This window comes from Malaya genurostris, chromosome 2 (genome assembly GCF_030247185.1).
Source record: "Malaya genurostris strain Urasoe2022 chromosome 2, Malgen_1.1, whole genome shotgun sequence".
NCBI classification, from domain to species: domain Eukaryota; kingdom Metazoa; phylum Arthropoda; class Insecta; order Diptera; family Culicidae; genus Malaya; species Malaya genurostris.
In genome coordinates, this window is record NC_080571.1 from 339,880,512 (window position 1) to 339,885,614 (window position 5,103).

Genomic DNA, 5,103 nt, shown 5'->3' on the forward strand with positions numbered 1-5,103 from the left:
TAGTTATGAAATTATTGAGTAAAGTCGCGTTTTTCATCCTTTTTCCCACAGTGCAATGTATTAATCAAAGACAGCAGATATCATTATTAGTAATGATCCTAAAATGTTAAATTAGTGGTAAACCTGAGATGATCTAGGGTACAGATACCCTATGAAACTCAGCCTCGTTTTAAAAGATGGTTGATGCAATTATTGCATAGCTTTTCAAAATGAGAAAAACAAAAAGCACGTTTCTCTATCCATGAAATACAGTATCTATTCATACCCTAACGGCAACGACGAATGGAGCTCAAGCCGGTAGAATCTATCTACAGACAACTTTATTTATAAAAATGTCATTTAATATATGCTGGGTACAGGTAACGTATACGCGGCACAATATTATAATCCAATCTACTCTAGTTCATTATCAATATTTTGGCGATTGATTATTTTCCATTTTAGTCAAAATGTCTGAATGTATGCAATTTCGTACTACGCGTCTTGTACACAAACGAGTGTACATTGACAGAAAATACCAGCAAACAGCTTTTCGAATTAATTCAGCTTGTCATATCATTGAAAAAAATCATAGTGTCATCATGTGGCTATCATAGTCTATAGAGATAAAAGTGTTAGATGCTCTGAAATCGAGAGATCGAAGTTCGAAACCGGTTATGATGAAACCACAATAGAATTTTTTTCGTTGTTGCGAATAAAATCACTAAAATGTAAATTCCCGATGATGTTTTGCCCATTCTATTTTTAGCCTTTGTTCGCGGTGTTTTCAGTAATGTCAGAGCAGATCAATAACTGATTATGCTTTTCAATTTTGTTTTCGTTATTTGGCAGTAAAATTAAACTGAGAATAAGTTTTGTTACCAACTAGAGATATTCCATATCTCTTTTCGATTTATTTATCTGCTTCCGATTTTGATTTTTTAATTTTTAAGGCGACCAATACTAAGCAAATTGAGTAACCGATAAATACGAATATCACATCAAATTCAGAAGAAAATGTTTATTTTAGCGCTTAGTGAAATAAATTACATTTATTTCCACAATATTAAAAATTTCCTAACTATTTCCCACTAATGTCACAAAATAGTAACAGACACAGATACTAATAGTGCGAGGAAAGTGCGGTGCTATCTCTGTTGTACTAGTACACACGGAACGACCGAAATGAGCTCTGCGCCTAATTCGTATTACTGTTTTTGAATTAGTTGATTTTAACGACAAAATTTCCAAAATAACTATAAAAATAGTTAAAACTGAGAATTTACTTTGCTGGAAAAAACTCTTATTTTTAGAGAATGGGTTTAGGTGGCGAATATCCTGGACACAAACCAGCAATATTTCAATCCAACACGAAATTCTCATTGACAACTAATTTTGTTATTAAAATCAGAAAATTTGTTTCTATTTATCTATCACCATCATTACTGAAGGACAGTACAAAGAAAACAAAATTGAAATGGGTATTATTAACAAGTTTATTAGCCAAAAACTCATGAGAAGTGTCAAAGCAAAACAATCCATTAAAAAGCTAAAAAGGACAGTCTTATTGAAACTGCGTGAAAATTATTTTGATGTTTTTCGCATGTGTTCGATATATCTTTATTCAAATTTCTAAACCGATATGTAAAAATGTCGCAAACTGTTAGTGGAAATCGTATTTATTCAGAATTTGTGCGCACTTGAAGCGATTGTGCGTAATAATGTTTCTACGCGGAACAGTGAAGTGAATTTCGAATGTTTCACTCTAATTGTGTTGAAGTTTTTTTTGTATCTTCAAACCTTCTGAGCTGCGCCGTCCGGTGTACTACTTGTATTCGGTTTTTGTTTTCCGAGTGCTCAAAGTTTTCAGTGAGAATGAAGAAAACAGTGATTTAGAAGAAAAAAATTCAAAAAAATGTTTATGTTTCGTTTATGTCTTTTTCTCCAATACAACATCGTATTTATACCTGCCAATATAGAAAAGACAACCGCGTCTGAAATTTTTTCGGCAGTAGTGTGCCATCTAGTGGCTAGTAGTCATTACGGTGTTACCGTTTCGGTGACAGGGCGCCACATAGCTGCAGATTGCAGAAGCCAATTCAACCATTCATATTGGTTGAAAACAACATTTTATTTCTTTAATTCAACTAAAAAATTAGTTGAATGGAAATGAAATGTGCCTTAGCTAAGAAATGACAGCACGTTCAATTTGTGAATTCAACTAAAAAAAATAGTCATTTCAACAAATATTTTATTATTATTATTAAGGGAATGAGAATAAAAATTCTAAATTAGCAAAAGTAAGATTTTTTTAGTTGTCTCAAAAAAATAACTAACTAAAATCAGCAAATCAACTAAATTTTTCGCGAAAATGCTGATTTCGGTCGTTCCGTGCAGGTGAATCATTTTACATCTTACAGATAACTCATTTTGCTTGGTTACATTTAAATAAATGGTAACATGGAATGTTTATATTTACATATATTCTTAAACTTTCAGCTACGTTTAGTTTCCATCGGTTAGATGTTTAACATAAAATTTTAATGTGATTCGTTGTAAGCTCATAATTTTCTAAGCATGTTCAGCTATTTCTGACTTGGAATGATAACTTTATTTAATTTCTCCGAAGTGCGCTTTGTTTAAATGATCCAGATTTTTTCAAAGTATCTCTATGCTATCATGAAGATCCTAGAATTATTCATACGGAAGACCTTTTAGTTTTGTTTTGGGCAGATGTGTAACACATGGATCAATAAATCCCGAGACTAAAGCAGAGATGGCGCTCGTAGTAAACCAGTAACCACGTCTTTCTAGAGTACTAACATTTGCTTGAAACGGGTCAAAATTTTAAATCGATCCGACCAGAAACAGCTGAGTTATCGAGGTTAGGGTAAAGTTGTTTTGTAGTCTATCAAAAGCAACGATTTGTCGGTGGTTCGCCGAGTTTTAACGTGGTCGTACCGACACAAATAACGCGGAACGCTCGGGTAGACCTGTGAAAGCCGTTACACCGGAAAATGTGAGTGAAGTGACAAAAATTATAATGAAAGATCGTAAAGTGAAGCTCCGTGAGATTGCTGAGATGACACAGATATCATATGGAAGTGTATTTACTATCCTTTATGAAAAATTGATCATGAAAAAGGTTTTTTCCAAGTGGGTGCCGCGATTGCTTTCGATGGAACAAAAACAGCAATGAACTAAACAATGAAAACAATGGCGAAGTTGAACGAATTGGGCTTTGATCTGCTTCCCTACCTCCCATACTCGCCAGATTTAGCCCCCAGTGACTACTGGCTCTTTGCTGATCTTAAAAAAATGCTCCAGGGAAAAAGATTTGGCTCAAATGAGGAGGTCATCGCTGAAACTGAAACTTATTTTGAAGCGAAAGATAATTTTTTTATAAACATTGTATTGAAAAATTGGAAAAACGTTGGAACCATTGTTTATGTTGATGAATAAAAAAAAAATTTTGCAAAAAAAAATGTTGTTTACATTGTTAGTCTCGGGACTTATTGATCCATGTGTTAATACTATTGCTGAAATCTATTTTCAAATTTTCTGATGTTTGAGTTGAAGTAGTAAGTGATTGTTTTTTTTCTTTTTATCAAAAATTGTTTGAATTAATTGCTCCGAATATTAATTGAGCTTTCCAATATCGAGAATGTATTTTTTCTCGTTCCTTACCGCATTTTCTCCATGGGCTAGGTTATGCATTCAATGAATCATATGGTGAAAAGCTGCCATTTTATGCTGATGAGAATTGTTAGAAGTATAACGTATAATACCTTCCGTATTAGTTAGCTTTCTATATATCAAAAAGGATAAGTTTTTCGTCTTCCTCGTGATCAAAATGTCTAAGAAGTCTACTGTTATTTGTTTCTTCACAAGTAAATTTAATGCTTTTGTTCATGTTATCGAATTGTGAATTACCTCACTATGTATTGAGTAGGTATTTAATCAAAATGATAAAATTTCATAAAGTCTCATCTCAGAAGCATATAAGAAATTGGAAAATACTAATGAAACCCCCATCAGTTGAATCCATGTGGTAATTAATTCTACTATACCGACCTTCTACTAAACAATGCCGAGTTTTAAGAAAAGATACCAGTATTTATAATAATTCATCTCGTTCAAAATTATTGAAATTCATCATTTCTTATTCAAAACTTCATTATTGTCAAATTTTTCAATAAAGTCAACTTAAAACTATTAAAAGCTGTTAATGAAGATAACAAACAGTTATAAATGCTAGTATATTTTATGTTTGAATATAATAACTGTTGCAAAAATTGTTGTTAAGGCAGCACTGCTCAAAGCTGACTTGTGCATTGCGCTCCATTTCTGCTTTCGAAAGCTTTGTAGTATTAGGCAAAAAAATTTCGTTTTGCACCCTGATGTCAATCCTGAGGCACTCCTTACTGATGCTATTTATTTAGCTTGAAAATAAATAATGATTTGCGCCCCCAGTAGAATTATATAAAGTATTTAGAAAGATTTCCACCATACGCCCTGGAATAAGTTTTAAGAGCACCCTTTTCAATTCTCCTACCGTGATTCTGCGCCCTTAAAATATTCCTAAGGCATCCTTATAAATTAGGCGTACAAGATTGTTTTTGCTTGAAAATAGATAGTGATTTGCGCCCTCAGTTGGATCATTTAATGTATTTTAAAATACTTCCACCCTGCGCCCTGGAATCATTCCTAAAGCGTCCTTCCAAATTATCTTTACAAGATGTTATCTATTTAGCGTGAAAACAAATAAAAACTTGCGCCCTCACTAGGATTATTTAGTGTATATAAAATAGTTTCATAAAACACTATCATCCTGCGCACTGGAATTAATCAAAGGGGCGCCTTTTTCAATTCTCTTATCGTGATTCTGCGCCCTAGAATCATTCCTAGTGTGCCCTTCCAAATTATCCTATCAAGATGTTATTTATTAAGCATGAAAACCAATAAAATCTTGCGAACTCACAGGGATTATTCTATGTATTCAAAAATACTCTCATTCTGCGCCCTGAAATCTATTTCCATGTTCCTCCCGTGATTCTGTGCCCTGGAACTATTCCTAAGGCGCCCTCAAAATTATCTTTATAAGATTTTTTTAGCTTGAAAATA